Source organism: Vespa mandarinia, chromosome 19 (genome assembly GCF_050613455.1).
Source record: "Vespa mandarinia isolate Hongniang chromosome 19, ASM5061345v1, whole genome shotgun sequence".
NCBI classification, from domain to species: domain Eukaryota; kingdom Metazoa; phylum Arthropoda; class Insecta; order Hymenoptera; family Vespidae; genus Vespa; species Vespa mandarinia.
In genome coordinates this window covers 1,330,001-1,347,500 of record NC_140828.1, presented here as the reverse complement: position 1 = coordinate 1,347,500, position 17,500 = coordinate 1,330,001, and the positions used below count along the sequence as shown (strand labels likewise).

General features: G+C 35.6%; 1 protein-coding gene across 2 annotated transcripts in view; it reads left to right on the top strand.

Moving 5' to 3' along the window:
• LOC118448008 (uncharacterized) overlaps positions 1-17,500 on the top strand; it is a 96,411-nt gene that overhangs the window by 54,172 nt on the left and 24,739 nt on the right. Inside the window, exon 1 of one of the 2 annotated variants that reach the window (XM_085662864.1) lies at positions 16,499-16,883. The exons of the other annotated variant lie outside the window; for it this stretch is intronic. The gene's annotated coding sequence lies outside the window, so the exon portion shown is untranslated. Of the gene's footprint in view, positions 1-16,498; positions 16,884-17,500 lie in introns of those variants that run through there. 2 annotated transcript variants of the gene reach the window in all.

The window sequence follows — 17,500 nt, the reverse complement described above, 5'->3', positions numbered from 1 at the left end:
TGTTAAACGCGCATGCTACCTTTGACGTACTCCCGACTGATTAATGTTCCTTACACTTAGCCGATATCGACGATCGATCCGAATACCGTTCTCTTTCTCTCTCTCTCTCTCTCTCTCTTTCTCTTTCTATCTTTCTTTCGACGGATTTTCACGATCAATAAATTATTGCTCTCGCGTGTTTCCATCCACGAGTCTCTTCGACTTTATTCATTCTTTAACTTCTTACTCCACCCTTCTCTCTCTCTCTCTCTCTCTTTCTTTCTTTCTTTCTTTCTTTCTCTTTCTCTCTCTCTCTCTCTTTTCCATTCAAAGCAAAATCTTTTACGTTCATCGATATTAACGTTTTACACACTACCTACAATACTTGAATTGATTTGTTACGAACGAATGATATTTCTCATAAGATTTGCTATATTATAAATACACGCGTTACAGGTGGGTGAGTCAGTATATAATTATAGATTGATAATATTTATCCGATGGATTTCTAATATTAAAATTAAAATAAAAAAAAAAAAAAAAAAAAAAAAAAAAACACGAACGAGATCGTTTATGTCTATTTTTTTTTTCTTTTTTTTTTTTTTTTTTTTTTTTCTAACGCACGACCCATGCATACGCTATTAGATTCGTAAATTATTGTTAAACCGATTGATTAGAACGTTTTGATATTATATTTTCGATAAATGAATTATTATATTCTCTCTTTCTCTCTCTCTCTCTCTCTCTCTCTCTCTCTTTCTTTCTTTCTCTCTCTTTCTTTTTTTCTCTTTCTCAGGTATAAATAATTGAAGTAATAAAGAAATCTTAATAATATATTATCTTGTTTTATTTTCTTCATTACGTTGACAATCTTATTTCCAGAAGAATTATACGTAAAAATACACATACGCACACACACACACACACACACATATATATATATATATATAATGTTTTCTTTGTCCTTTAGTCGAAGTAGTTCTAGTTTAACGTGGGATTTCGTATTTAAATGTTTACTTATAAAGTGAACCTTGTATTTCGTCATTGTTGTTTTCGTTATCATTCTCCTTAGTGACAAAGGTCAGGTCGACAGCTCGTGGAACCCTCTGTTTAGTCACGCTCGTTAACTTAATACAAAATTGAGAGGAAGATCGTTCAGAGACCTTCGAGACTCCATCGGAGTAAGACGTACATACAATCATAGGTACGTACACACATATATATATATATATATATATATATATATATATATATTCTCGTATATTATATTATACGTGCAAAAAAGACATTCCCTTCGAATTTTTTTTTTTTTGTTTCTTTTTTTTCCCCTTCCTCGTACTCTTATATTTCATTCAAGACGTTTAATTTTCTTTTGTAGAATACAACGAGGAACTATGAATTGACAGACTTTGTCCCCGACCAAAAAACCAGCAATCATTTTATCATATCCCATGTTCGCTTTAAGATAAATTAACGTTAATTTACTATTGTCTACGTTAATTACTCGTATGTATTAACATTTATTCGTATATAAAATATTTTAATATTTTCATTGTGAAATATTTTCACGGTGACGAGCAATAGTTATCGTTGACAATTTATAAGTGTATTAATTTGATTAATAATCTCAAAAAAAAAAAAAAAAAGAAAAAAGAAAAGAAAAAAATCGCAAAAGATATTTCTTTGTTGTTCTTCTATTGGATACGAAGAAGAATGGTGGTAATTATTTTTTTCTTTCCCCTCCTTTTTTTTTTTTCTTTTTAATTTCTTTTTGATATTCAATCAAGAAATTTTTCACGCTAAATTATATAGAAATCAATCATTAGTTAGATCCGAAACCATCAATGGAAATATTCTCCCCATCTCTCCCTCTCTATCTGTCTGCCTGTCTGTCTATCTGTCTCTTTTTTCTTTCCTTTTCTTTTTTTTTCTTTTTTTTTTTTTTTTTTTTTCTTTCAATCTCCACGTAAATCGATCGAACAGGTGGGCAATAGTGTAGGTGTATATATATAGAAGTTAGTAACTCTAGAGAGCGTTGATTACAATCCATAGGATACATCCGTATGGGAGGATGTAAATGATATACAATTGCAGGAAATGCCGAGTACGGTTCTATGCATCATTCGTAAGCAGGTGTCATGGAAGAAGGCGAGCTTGGCACGACTTGTGTTTAACATTGTCCGTCATGAATAAGATAGAAGAGAGAATAAGAGAGAGAAGAGAGAGAGAGAGATATCTTTTAAGGTCGTCCAACCTTATACGCCCTAAAGAACCTTAACGGGTTCTCTTTCTTGTCTCGACCGCTTCCGTATCTTCAGCCTGTCCAGATGTGACAAGCCGTTAGCTTCAAGGTCGAACTCACCGCGAGATCGACTATCGCTCCTCACAAGCTCGTTCGCGCTTCTGTATCGAAAAATCTACTCTCTTTAATGGCCTTGCGGCCGATTCACGTCGTTGTACACTATCTCTCTCTCTCTCTCTCTCTATATATATATATATATATATCTTGCAAACGTTACTTTCTTGCAACGATATCTAATATTTCAAGGAAGATAAAAAGATAGAAATTTCCTTCTTTCTTTTATTCCTTCTCTCGTTTTTTCTTTCTTCCTTTCTTACTTTTTTTTTCTTTTCTTTTCTTTTCTTTCTTTCTTTTTACTTACGAATTAATAACGTGAAATTTCTAAATAAGATAAGAACGAATTACGTATAATCGTATTAAAGATTTATAATATCGTAGATATTGCGAGTATAAGGGGTGGGAGAGGAGGGGAGGAGGGAATATATACGAGGTAGTGCAATAAGAAAAGAAAGATGAAAGATGTATGATAAAGGATAAAAGAAATGAGAATAAATTCTCTTTGGATCCTCGTTATCTCAACAAATCTTGCTCATCGAACGTTAATTTATCGATCTTCGTGTTGGAAGCGGGACAAGTAGAATACGAGAAATGAGAGGGACTTTCTCACGTCGCTTTTAATTCCGTGCCCCGAAAGTTACAAACTTAAATGCATATATATGCATAACATGAATATATACATGCATGGATATATGGATGCATACAGGTACGGTGTGAATCGTGGCAAATAAATCGTACGCTCGTGTAGGCAGAATCCAGTTTCAATTGTCGCCACTCTCGACGAAGTTCGAATCAAAGAAAAAGAGAAAGAAGGGGTGGAAGAGGTGAAGGAGATGGTGATGGAGGTAAAGGAGGAGAAGGAGGAGGAGGAGGAGGAGGAGAAGAAGAAGAAGAAGAAGAAGAAAGTCGAAGTGTCTTTAAAGAGACGAGGACAAACACGGGCAAGGCGTCGTCGGCGATCCAATTAAACTTGCCGACGAATTCTGAAATAAATCTTTTTCTTTCTCTTTTTCTTTTTCTTTTTCTTTCCTTCATTCTGTCTTTCTCACAGTCTCAATTCGCATTCGCAAAAAGCAAACTCAAAGAATAAGAATGATTCGGACCTCCCGAGGCTGCTGCTTCCCCTCTCGTTATATACTCGGGAGAGCTTCTGCTCGACGATTTCACATTTTCGCACCCACCTACGCCTTTCCTTTGCGAAATTATCCGTGAAATACGAAAGCCATAAGCGAGAAATATAACTTGTGAGATATTCCATTTATTTAAAAAGAAAGGGTAAAAAGAAGGAAAACAAAAAATTCTTCCTTCATTTTTTTTTTTTTTTCTTAGTATTTAAAAAGGAAAAGGAGAAGAATATTATTAACGATAGAAATAAATATTAATTTGGTTCGATCGAGGAGAAAGTTTTTATTTTTATTTTATTTTTTTTTTTTTTTTATTTTTTTTCCCCTAATTGTTATTTCAATACTCGGGGATAATTTGAAATTAATAATTACATGCCATAATAAATGTAATAATAATAAATTTAACAAAATATAATTTTCATTTCTAATTCTAAGAAGATTTTATTAATAATTACATATCATAATTTTATATATATATATATATATATATATATATATATATATATATATATAATATGATAGTCAGACTTTGTCTTGTTTGATCTAAAGATTTATTTTACCATAAAAAAAAAAAGAAAAAAAAAGAAGAGAGAGAGAAAAGAAAAGTCCAAACAAGAGAGGAAAATAAATTGATAGAAAAAAAACCTAATAAAGATAATTAAAAATATTTGTCATTCGTCGAATTAAACATAACGCTAATGATCGAATTTTGACAAAAACGAGATAAGTATTAAGCTTAACATAACTTTAACTTAACTTAACGTAACTTTAACTTAGCTTAGCTTAGTTTATCCTTAACTTAGCTTAATTTAATTTTATCTTAGATTTAGTCTCAACTTAATTTTACCTTTGCTCAATTTAATTCCATTATCTTAGCTTATCTCAATTTAAATTATATTTACTACCTTAACTTAGCTTATCATAATTTATCTTAAACTTTACCATAGCTTAAGCTTAAGCTTAGTTCAAATTAACTTTAGCTTAGCTTATCATAATTTAAATTAAACAATATACCTTAGCGTTAGCTAAGATTAAATGAACTCAAAACAACATAGTTATCTTTTATTACTACGTTCATCTTTTTTTAGCCATGGATCTTTTGCTAGATTAATTGTGCTTGCTTTGATTATGCTGTTGCTGCTGGTGTTGCTGCTGTTGGCAGCATCGAGCAGTAGTGCACCGATATACAGCGAGAACAGCGAATAGTAGGGCGTGGGGTGGCTGACTACTCGCGGCTGACGGCAGCAGGGCCTAGATCGCTCCCGCAAGGTGGCCTCAGGCAGACGAGGGAATTGGATAGGGTGGGGTGGTGGGATGGGAGGGGGAGGAGAAGCCAGAGGGAAAAGAAAGAGAAAGAGAGAGAGAGAGAGAGGACAAGGTACGGGATGCGGGATAAGAGGTGTAAGATAGAGTAGAGTAGGGTGGGGGAGGGTAAGGGGGAGGGGAAACGACGACTTAGAAAGTGAAACTGAAAGCGCCAACTCGGATGCGAGAAGAGACCCCACCCTGGCGTGGTCTACTCGCATACACGCGCCTTCTCTCGCTCGTCTCGGTTCACTGCTGAACGCGCTAGCACATATTCGATATATATATATATATATATATGTATATGTATTCCTACAGAAATCTATAGACAGAGAAAGAAAGAGAGAAAGATTGATATAGGAAGAACTTACTATATATATATATATAGCAATGTGTATGTGTATGTATATATATATGTCACCTCTTTGTCTTACCGAGTTAAACAATTTTCATTACGAAGCAAACTTGTTAATATTGTTTTCCTTTCTTTTTTTTTTCTTTTTTTTTTCTTTTTTTTTACTTTAGAAACAAATATATATATATATATATATATATATATATATATATATATACATAAAGGAAAAAGAAAATGTTAATTAATCGTCCTTTACGACAAAAGTAGGTCTTATTGAACATATAAAAAGGGAAATGATAAAAAATGAAAATTGTCCATTTAATGGATATTAATAGTGTTTAGAAGGAATAAACGAGACTACTATCACTACTACTAATATTACTATTACAGCTAGTACATATATATATATATATATATACATCAACATTGGAAGAAGAGAGAGAAAGAGGTTTTGTACGTCCATCGAGTTCCACTCGAAGAGGGACGAATAAAAATGAATAGAAAACCAGTTGGACGGGGCGAATTTTATAAAGGAGGATGTCATTTTTCTACCTTCATCGAGTGGACGGACGAGAGTAGGTGTATATACCGGGCACAGGACACGTCGCGCGCGCGAGCGCAACTATCTCGAGAATATCCAAACGGGGAGAAGAAGGAAAAGGAGAAGGAAAAGAAGAAGGAGGAGGAGGAGGAGGAGGAGGAGGAGGAGGTGGAGCAGGAGGAGAGTTTAAAGGGGGGATCTTAGAAAGTAAAACCGAAGAGTTAAACTTACTTTACTTACTATGGCTTATATATATATATATATATGTGTGTACGTGTGTGTGTGTGTGTATATGCGTCTGTATAAACCCCACCCTGATGAGCGGCACTTGATTTCTTTTACTGGACAACTGCAGTTATGTACGTGCGTTTAGAAAATGAGTACATATTTCTTTGTATGTCCATTCTTATATATATCTGTCTGTCTGTCTGTCTGTCTGTCTGTCTATCTTTCTATCTGTTCATTTTCTCTCTCTCTCTCTCTCTCTCTCTTTCTTTCTATATGTGTGTATGTATATATTCACGCGTGATTAGCGAGAGAATCGCTTTAAGGTATCCGTGGAAATGTGGTGCAGGTTGCCGACGACGAGATGAGATTCTCAAGAGCAAAGTAAAAGTGGAACGGCTCGAAATCGAGTAGGCTTTTCTCGATCCTTCCTCTTTCTCTAGATCCAGAAATGCTTCGAGATCAATTTCCCCATCTTTCTTTCGCTTCCTTCTTTCTCTCTCTCTCTCTCTCTCTCTCTCTCTCTCTCTCTTTCTTTCTTAATCTGATCTTTGTCTTTTGTATTTTTCCATTTTTAATCCTTTCTTTTCTTCTTTCACACAGTGTAAAAATGCCATTTGACTATCTGTTTTTATTCATTTTGTAAACGGGATCGGAAATAGCAGGAAAAGAAAACGAGTAGCCGTTCCTAACGGGAAAGCTTGGATTCACTTTACCTTGGGTGATCGTCTATGATCAGAGGATAGAAGATAGCTAAGTGATAGGGAAAAAAATTACTCTTGGACGCTATATATGCTTTCACCTTCAAATGTAGTAAATGTAATCGGCGAGTTAGTCCATGGTGGCAACTAAAAGAGAAATATAGATAGATAGATAGATAGATAGATAGATGAATACATTACATTCACACATACATATATATATATATACGATTAGATTTATTCTTTGAATTTTGATTAAAATGATCGAGGAAATAATAATACGAAGTTACATTATAAATCGTTAATATGGTTATCCAAGTAATATATTTTTCTTTTATCGTAGACAATTAGAAAGAAAAATTCTATCCTTAATAGTCTTAATAGTTTTTTCCTCCCTCCTCCTACTCCTCCTTTTCCTGCTCCTTCTCTTCTTTTTTTCTTTTTCTTCTTCTTCTTTCTTTTATATCATTTCTTCCTTCCTTGGGTTAGATTACGTAGAAATTACCGTGGAAATGTAACGACGTATCCGGCGAAAGAGCAAACACGCAGCAGAAAACATATTTATGGGTACATCTGTTTATCCTGTTAAGGCTCTTTCGAAACGTTCGTGCCTCGCGACTGGGACGATCCCCCCTCCTGCCCCTCCCCCGCCCCTCCACCTTCCGTAAGAATGATTCCTCCTCCCCGCAGCTGTGCGATAATGGGTCACCGCTTTCGCACTGGCACACCTGCGTTCCTCGAGCTTATGCATGTAGTACTTTGGTACCACTCTTCCTTCTCCTCCTTCCTTCTCCACCACCATCACCATCACCACTACCATTTCCTCCTCCTCTTCTTCCTCCTCCTCCTCCTCTTCCTCCTCCTCCTTCTTCTCCTCCTCCTCCTCCTCCTCTTCCTCCTCCTGCTTTTCTTCCTCTGAGATTTTGTGCTCTCGAAATAACTCGGTCTTCTCTTTGTTTCACTTAACGATGATTCACTCTCGATGACTTATAGCCATGATTTTGCATAATTTTCTCGATTACGTTTGCGTATCTCCTTCTATCTATGTGTACGTACGTATATATATATATATATATATGTATATGCTTGTATGTGTGCGCGTGTATGTGTTTGTTTGTTTTTTTCTCCCCTTTTGATTTTCTATTGATAACTAATCTTCCCTCTATTCTATAACACTTATCTATCCAACTATTTATCTATTTATATATCAACGATGTCTATTTATCCTGATCTAATTTCATTTTAATTGATACGTAACAATGTAAAGATTGCTAAAGAATAAACTAAATTTATATATCCTTTGATAGACGGAAGGGATTTAAAGTCGATCTTCCTCGTGACGTTTAAGGCATAATTAAAAGGACGATAATCCCTCGCCTACACACACATCTCTCTCTTTCTCTCTCTCTTTTTCTCTGTCTATCTCTCTCCCTCTTTTGTATCTATCTATTTATCGGTGTAATGGTGAGAGAGAGAGAGAGAATGAGAAGGAGAATGAAGGAGGAGGAGGAGGAAGAGGAGGAGGTATGAGAACGTTAAAATCGCATGTCTCTCGCGTGTCTCGCCGGTATCCTCCCACAATCGTCTCTCAAAGAGAAAGAGAGAGACCAGAGATAGAGTCAGAGAGAGAGAGAGAGAGAGAGAGAGAGAGAAAGAAAGAGAGAGAGAGAAAGAGAGAGGTATTCCAAGAAGCTCCGACGACCCTCTCGTCAGACATTTAGCACTCCATTGAGTAAGACTCCGTAGAAAAGGAGAATGCTAGTCTTTTTACTATCTTCCTTTGGTTGTCATTATCGTTTCTATTTGGAATCATTGATTCATCATTTCTTCGTAGTAATATACGTCGTAAGTCATTTCCTTATATTTTTTTTTTTTATCGTTACATTATTATCTTTTATAATATAACAACAATAACAACAACAATAATAATCATAATAATAATTATCATTATTATTATATTAATTGTAATAATATAATAGGAATATTTTTGATGACTGTGTGTATTAAATCTGTATCTTTGAGATTTTTTTTTTTCTTTTTTTTTTTTTTTTTTTTTTTAATGAGGAAAAAATGTATATACAATACTAAGATGGAAATTTGATAAGACTTCGAATATCCTTCCCGAAGATCGGTATCCCAGTTCATGACTTCTCTTCGGGACACGATTGTCCCGATATATGGTAACTCCTTCTATATATATATATATATATATATATATATATGTATGTATGTACGTATGTATGTATATATAGTCTTCTATGGACAATACTATGTTAGAAAGATAAAATCCTCCACTCGACAGTTAAATTCCATAGAGCGGCGTCTAAACCACTTTGTCTTCTCATTGGACAACATATTCTCTCTCTCTCTCTCTCTCTCTCTCTCTCTCTCTCTCTCTAAGTTCTCGTTTCCCGAACTTATTTCTCTTTTCGCGAAACTAAACTAAACGTCGAACGATTAGAAATCGACTGTGAGTGAGTCAATAAGTAAATGCCAATGAAAGGATTATATTAAAAGTTATTATAGTAAATGATTTTTTTTTTTTTTTTTTTTTTTTAGAAGAAAGAAAGAGTGAGAGAGTATAGTGTAGATAGATTTGATTTTGATCATTACATTGATTCCGATTATGTTTTATGTTATCCAATGGTAACTATAGTTTCGTCTATCTATTTCTCTCTGATTAGAAATGGAAAGAGAGAAAGATAGAAAGGTAAAAAAAAATTTATCCAAAATCGTTCTAATTCAATTGTTATCTTTTGGCAATTAAATTCTCTTTCCAACAATATATATATATATACAAGAATAATCCATATTTTTGTAGGAACGTTAAAAAGAAAAAGAAAAAAAGGAAGAAGAAAGAAGAAAGAAAATGTTCATTGAAATTAATTGGATTTTAATGAGAAAATAATAGGAAAATGAAAAATTAAAAGGAAAGAAAGAATATATATATATATATATATATATATATATATATATATATATAAAATTCTTTTAGTGTTATTTCTCATGAAGAGACGAACGACTTTGGGCCCCGTAAACGGTTCGGATGGTTCTTCTTGTCCCATAAATGGCTCGGCATGGATAGAATAGTAGCGGCAGTGGCGGTGGCGGCGGCAATCCATGAGTACGTATCAGCGGCAAGCATCTGAAGCACTGTGTACCTAACCGATGTGTTCTTACACGTGTGGGAAGAATGTGGAATATCGCGAATGGAATGAAGCAACTCAGGACACGCCGCGTGTAATGCGCGCTTCGCCCAACAACGAACGTTTGCTGCTTACGCTTGGTGTGCGATCTCTCGAGCGAAGAGAAGAGACAGAAGGATGAAGAAGAAGAGAAAGAAAGAAAGAAAGAAAGGGAAGAAAGAAGATGGAAAAAGAAGGAAAAGGAGAAAGAAGAAGATGAGGAGGAGGAGGAGGAGGAGGAGGAGGAGGAGGAGAAGGAGCACGATTAGGAGGAGGAAGAGAGAGAGGGAGGAATGGTTGTGCTTGGAGAAGCACGTAAGCGTATAATAAGCGGGAAACAAAACACTGTGAATTATTAAACAGAGTTAGAGAGAGAGAGAGAGAGAGAGAGAGAGAGAGAGAGAGGATGATGATGATGATGATGATCTAAAGTGTAGAAAAGAAAAATAATGTGTATATAAGTAAAACTAATTATATCGAGAGAGAGAGAGAGAGGTGTTTTAACCGATTATTATTTCAACTGCTTTCTTATTTTTTTTCTTTTATTTATTTATTTATTTATTGATTTTCTTCTTTCTTTCTTTTCGTTTCTCCTCCCTTTTTTCTTTTTTTCTTTTTTTTTTTTTTTTGTTTTTTTCTTTTCCGCTCAATCTATCCAATTTTCACGAACGCCGGTAATAAAATCTCTATTTCGTTTTGATGATTTCTGTAAACTCATCGCCTGTGGTGCACTTCTCTTTCTTTATCGTGGTATTTCTTGGGCGGGCGGAACCGTGCTTTACACGAGTACGAATTAGGTTTGATCGTTGAAACGAGAGATCGACATCGGCGTGACCAAGACTGACGTCATCCTAAATACCGAATCGCCTGCAAGAGAACCGCCACCGATATCTCGCAATAATTGCGAGCCGTGCTCGACTCGTAATAGCCGGGAGGATCGAGATGAAACATAAGTAAGAAAGAGATAAATAGATAGTGAGAGAGAGAGAGAGAGAGAGAGAGAGAGAGAGAGAAAGAGGGAAAGAGAGAGAGAAAGAGAATGAAAAGAAAAGAAAAGTAATCAAGAGTGCCCAGATCATTATGGATGGAGAAGGATAAGGGAAAAGGGTAATTGACGAAAGTACAGAGAGAGAGAGAGAGAGAGAGAGAGAGAGAGAGAGAGAGAGAGAGAAAGAAAGAGATCGTTGGTTACACACCCACGATCACGATGTGTCCATACACTTGTTTTCGTTTTGGAAGTTTTTTTCTTGTCTGTTTTTTCTTTTTCTTTTTTTTTTTTTTTTTTTCTCTTTCCAAGGACGCCATAAGTGGTATCACCCTGAATTAAGAAAATCCAAGAGAGAGAAAGAGAGAAATATCCATAAGATAATAACAAAGTGGAATTTTGCAATTTAACGCGGTTCGTGGAGAGGGAAAAAAAACAAAGTTCGTATATTAGATATTCGATCATCTTCTCATAAAATAATAATAATAATAATAATAATAATTGCAATAATCATAAGAATTATGATTAATAAAGAAAAGATAAAGAAGAAAACACAAGACTAGATCTATTCTTTCTTTCTTTCTTTCTTTCTTGATGATCGCAATGGAATAATTTTCGAGTCTTTACCAAAGAAAAAAAAAAAAAAAAAAGAAAAGAAAAGAAAAGAAAAGAAAAAAAAGGAAAAGAAAAAAGAAAACAGAGAGAATGCATTCCTTTTCGAGAATAACGAAAGTTGAAAAAGTGTTTTAAAAATTATACGAATTTTAAGAACAATCGATCGATCGATCGATAGATAAATGGATGGATGTATGGATGGATGGATGGATGGATGGATAGAAGAATTCAAAGTCGAAGTTCACGATGGCAAAATAAAGAAAGAGATAATACCAGGTGTTCGTCCAAGTTGATCCTCGATCTTTGAAACGTGTTCGACATTCCTAGCTGATTCATCCGTTAGAATCGACCGACTAGCGATCCGCGTTTGGATTATGCTATACCATATCGGAGAACGAGACGCACGTATGTACCTAACTACCGTGGACTGTTAAGAATTATGCTGATCTCGTGATTCCTTGAAACTCTTTCCCGCTCTTTCCCCGCTCTCCCCTTCTTCACCCATCCCTCATTCCCTCGGTCTAAGTTTAAGTCTACTAATATATATATATATATATATATATTGTTATTCTAACGCTGATATATAATTATTGATATTAATATTCTCTCTTTGATATTTTTTTCTGTGAAAAAAAAAAAACAAAAATTACTCCAAATGATATCAAGACCTATATTGGATTATTACGAAAGGACAAGAAGGAGAAAGAAAGAAGAAGAAAAAAACAAAGGAACAAAAAAAATGGGTGGGAGGGAGGGCGAGGAGGAGACAAAGGAAGACGAAGAAGAAAAGAAAAGAAAAGAAAAGAAAAGAAAAAAATTATCATGAGCAATAAAATACGCATGCACAAATAGATATGCACATATAAATCGCATTGATCAACGAAAATAAGAAATAAGGAAAATATAAGATATAATTAAAAGATGCATTATAATATCTAACGTCATAAGAAAAAATATATAAATATGTATATAAGATATAATATAAGATTATATACATTTTTTTCTTTCTCCCTCACTCTCTCTCTCTCTCTCTCTCACTCTCTCTCTCACTCTCTCTCTCACTCACTCTCTCTCACATATACACGTGCAAGTATGTATAACGAAGGTATGGTTTTATGCGAATGCAAAATGTGTGAAGAGATGTAACGATGAGTCTCTCTCACTAATCTTCATTATCCAGTTGACAGTTTATCAAGTATTATGCTTACATGTATGTATGCATACATGCATGTATATATGTATATGTACGTATGTATGCAGTCTTCGCAGTTGCACATATCTCTCTCTCTCTCTTTCTCTCTCTCTTTCTCTCTCTTTTTCTTTATCTCTCTATGCTTACGTTAGAGTTAACTGAAGACTATAAAGAACTCCTCCTACTGAAGATATAACAGTACGCTGACCAATCCAGAGTAAATGGAAGCAAGTCCTCCCTCCTTCTTTCTATTCTCAATCAAACTCAACCATATATATATGTGTGTGTGTGTGTGTGTGTGTGTGTGTGTGTGTGTGTGTGTGTATGTATGTATGTATGTATGTAAATTATTATTAGATATTATTAAATAATAATTCAATTGAAAATATAGAAACAATTATAAATGACACGTCATTTAAATTAATTCCGATTTACTTAAATAATTAATTATCAATTAAATCGTAATAATTTAATTTAACAATCGTATATTTTTAATCAATCGTATTTACGATCGTATGATACGATTAAATCGTCGGTATAACAAATACATACGTAACGCAACTTTCGATAGTGATCATTTTAAATTAACAAATTGTCGTGAATGAAGGAGGATTAATGAAAGTTTTGGAAAAAGCGAAAGAAAAAAAAAAAAAAAAAAAAAACAAAAAGAGAAAGAAAGAGAAAAAAAATCATGAACCATAGAGAAACGTAAATGATCATTCATAAATATAATTTATATTTTTGTAGGTCGTTCTCCTCCCACCCACACCCATTTCCCCGGCAAAAAAACAATTCATTCAAATTGTATGATTAATTTGAAATAATTATGAAAATAATGTGCGATAAGTGAATAGAAGTTTAAATATAAATCCACTATTATAAGTTATAATAATTGAGGTTGCGTATTTACACCGTGGCCGCAAACGAGACTTCCGGTGTTTCCCATTGTCAAGCAAGTTCCCACTCCGGTACTCCGATTGCTCGATGTCGTATCGTTCTTTGCTGTTGAGCCTTTTGTCGCGACTAGGACATCATCTCATCCTGTCCTGTGTTCTACGTTCTTCTTCCATTCGCGTAGGCGTCTAATGATGGGTTCTCGAGATGATGATGGCACGTATTATATACATATAACATAACGCCGTCCATATACATACATACATACATACATATAAATATATATGTATGTATGTATGTATGTATGTATGTACGTGCAGAGACATAATATGAATGCAACTAACTGCGTACGTATTTGAAACTTTGTTAAAAGCGTCATCGTACGGAATAGAATGCATAAGAAAGGGAAGAGAAAAAGAGAGAGAGGGAGAGAGAGAGAGAGAGTGCTTCGTCCTCGTCGACGTAAGAATTCCGATACCGCCTATATGAGCACTCAAATATCACGATCGACGACCCTGAAGTGACACCCAACAAGAAGTCGATCCATCGTCGTCGTCGTCGTCGTCGTCGTCATCGTCGTCGTTGTCATCGTCGTCTATCTTTCATCCGGTTCACCTAAGAACGATTCAAGAATTGAGCAACGATTACTCGTCGTTTCTAATTCTATTGCAAAAGTCAAATTGACGTGTCCCTTATCTCTGTATATATGAATATATAATTTTTCTCATGTTTTTCTTTTTTTTTTTTTTCCAATCTGTTAAAAATCTCTTTCACTATGAAATTTTTACCATACTATGTTTTTCTGTCCTTATCGATGTTGAATGATTAATAAAAAAAAAAAAAAAAAAAAGAGAGGAGAAGGAGAGAATGGTTCAAAGAAAATAAAAAATGAAGTCTCGATCAATTTTATTTCTTTATTTTTCGTTTTCATCATCAACATCTTCATCTTCTTGTTCTTCTTCTTCGTTTTTGTGTTCCCGTTCTTCTAGTACCTCTTCTTGTTCCTCTTATTCTTCTTTTTCCTGTTATCCTACCGTAACGCCCAGATCAGGTAGGTAACTGTGTCAGCAGGACTGCCGGTGTACCTGAGATCAGGCCAAGAAGAGGTTGTGTAATAAGGCGGAGCAAGTTAAAGATCCAGAGGGATCCCTTCTGGATCTTTAAGATCTCTCTTTTGTATTGCTTAGCTATCCTTCTCCTCTTCTACTAACATCACCATCATATCCATTCCTCCTCCACGATTTAACAAACTATAAATATCCATTCATCCGTCGATCCATCGATTCATCCATCTAAAAAGATAAATTTGAGAGAGACATTTTATTTAATAATAAAGAAAAAAGAATCTCGAATATATAATGTTTAATAACAAAACAACAAATATTGACGTAAATCGTCGTGATATATAGATTAATATAATAAAGTGTTTGTGGCCAATTAAATAATAACGCGTTTATTATTGGATATCATCTTGGGTTATTCGTAGATAGATCATACGATAATCTTGAGAAAAAAAATAGAAAAAAACAAAAAAACAGTATAAGCATCGAACATAGGCATAGGGTGGCAACTATAACGGTCTCTTCACATACTCTATCTGCCCTAAAGCACGACGAAAGTGGACGCCTACTGACCTAAACCGACCGTAGAGTTTCGTGTCCGCGGTGGCACGCGTTAAGAAACAGGAAGAGAGACCGTATAATATATACATATATATATACATACTTATATATATATATACAGTGGAAGAGTAAGACGGGATAACGAGCTCGTATAATGGGTGGTAGAAAGGTGGAACGGGAGTTGGAACCGTAATAATACACTATGGAAGAAGGAGAGGCAATATAAGAAGAAGAAGAAGAAGAAGAAGAAAAAGAAGAATAAGAGATGAAGAAAAAAAAAAAGAGGAACGTAAGAAAGAAACCAACAAACAAACGAAAAAAAAAAGAAAAAGAAAAACCGATCTGGTCCTAGGACAACAACGGACTCCATGGATCGGTAAAGTGGAATGTTGAAAAACCGGTAATACCGGGATCTGTGTAGAAATTAGACCGAATCGATTCGTTACTTGGACATAACCTATGATCCCTTTGGGAACAATTTGGGATCATTGTAATAACGAGATAATAATCGTCGGTGGAAATAAAATAATAATAGAAAGAAAGAGAATAGAACTGGGTGGTATCATTGAAAAAGTGGGATGAGTAGTGGTAGGAGGTAGGAGAACATTGTTTAACGATCAATCGATCGATCGATCGATCGATGGATGGATGGATGGATGGATGGATGGATGGATGGATCGATCGATCGAATGAATGATACTATATACCCGATGGTTTTTACTTGGTTAATCATCATCGTGTAATACTTACGAAGATTTGGACCACCTAAGAAGAGAATAATAGAATAGAGTCCATTAAGTGGACCGGAAAGAAGATCTCGAAGAATATATCGAGAACGACGGTGTCTTTGTAGTCTGATCTTGGAACAACCGAGTCTCTTTCTTCTTTAAGACAAGAGAAAGGATGAAATAGAGAGAGAGAGAGAGAGAGAGAGAGAGAGAGAGAGAGAGAGAGAGCGAAAGAAAGAAAGAGAGAGTCTGTATGATTAGAAAAAGTGGATGATCTCATAAGGGACACGAAAACGTCATAAAAGGAAGGAATTTTCCGCGAACGACGACCGGTTTTCAAATGATTCTCAAATGAAGAAAAAGAAGAAGAAGAAGAAGAAGAAAAAGAAGAAGAAGAATTATAGGAAGAAGAGGAGAAGAAGGAGAAGGAGAATGGAGAAGAGAGAAGAGGAAACAAATCCCCTGCGAGAAAGACGGGTGGGGTGTCGGTACAGTTGCAAAGGTGAATTAGTTGCCTGGGAGGTTACGGAGCGAGTAAACGACAGAGATAGAGAGAGAGAGAGAGAGAGAGAGAGAGAGAGGAGAGATAGAGTGAGCGTGTTCTCTCGATGGTGGGAGGATTCCGGCGTGTCCAGCGGGTAGGAGTGGTGCACCAACACTATCCACCTCCAAAGTCGCAAATCGACTTGTACGGTGGAAAGGGAAGGACAAGTCGCGCGACGCTGCTGTTGCTATTGCTCTTGCTATTGCTATTGCTATTGCTGCGGTTGCTGCTGGTGCTGTTGCTGCTGCTGCTGCTGCTGCTGCTGCTGCTGCTGTTATTGGAGGTTCTCCTCGAGAAAGGAGAAAAGGGTTTTGTCGGGGGAAAAAAGAAGAAGAAGAAGAAGAAGAAGAAGAAGAAGAAAAGGATTTGCGAGAAGAGAAGGGAGAGTTGTGTGTGGAAGTAAGGAGGTGGAAGGAGGAGGAAGAGAAGGAGGAAGAGAAGGAGGAGGAGGAAGAGAAGGAGGAGGGCAGGTCGCGTGCCGGCACGGTGCTACTCTCGACTGAAAGAGAGTATACCGACGTCTCTCACGGTAAACACTATAGAAATCTCTCGGTATAGTATCGTGGTGTAATATACGTACACAAGTAAAGAGACGGAAACGTTAGAGCAACGGTTTGAGTTCCTTCGTAAAAAGTCGTAGATACCCTTTCGTCGTCGTCATTGTCGTCATAGTCGTCATAATTATCGTCATCGTCATCGTCATCGTCGTTCTCCTCGTGGCTCACCTATCTATCTATCTACCTACCTACCTACCTACCTACCTACCTACTTACTTAACAGCCTACCCAACAACCAACCTACGGGTACAGTCTCCCCGCCCAATCGACAATACAGCATAGTGATCTCTTCTAAACATCATAGAGATCTCCTCGAACATCACACACACACACACACACACACACACACACACATATATATATATATGTATACGCATGCATATAATATACATAAACACGTACATAAGGTTTAATAAAATATAAACTCTTTTTGTTTTTATTCCGTTCGTAAGTAGTTTGAAAAGTTTTTGGCTCGGCTTTGCTCGAGTATAAGATGATAATCGAGACACGATACATTCGAATTCAGAGCAGCGAGTAAAATAAAGATAAAAAGAAGAAAAGAAAAAAAAGAAACAAAAAAAAAAGAAGA